A 451-nucleotide genomic window follows, 5' to 3' on the forward strand; every position below is an offset into this window, starting at 1 on the left:
TTGCGCGGAAGGGAAACGTGCATATAGCTTAGAGGGGCGAGAGCGCCATTTTGTTCCAAGCTCTGCGGGAAAGCTGCTTCTCGTGTGGCAGGAGCCTCATGAGAAGGCCGTTTAGAAGCACCCCTCCTCATCCCTGTGGGGCTTCACAATACCCCCTCAGTCGTATGACAAAGCAGACTGGGCTCAAGATGGGGGAACCTCCGGTCCCATTCTCCTGCCAGTGGGGGCTTCACAATTACCCCCTCAGCCGGATAACAAAGGAGACTGTGCTCAATATGGGAGCGGCTGTCCCCCTCCGGCTCATGTGTTGGGCATGAGCAGGCACGGTTTGGAACAAAACACGTCGGCCGTGATCACGTGATCGCCGCTCCGCGAATAGTGTTACGAGCGGCGCGGGGAAAACAGTCGCGCAACTCAGCTCCCTGCGGGAGCATATACAGGAACACTAGAT

Source organism: Amblyomma americanum, chromosome 1 (genome assembly GCF_052857255.1).
Source record: "Amblyomma americanum isolate KBUSLIRL-KWMA chromosome 1, ASM5285725v1, whole genome shotgun sequence".
Lineage (NCBI taxonomy): Eukaryota > Metazoa > Arthropoda > Arachnida > Ixodida > Ixodidae > Amblyomma > Amblyomma americanum.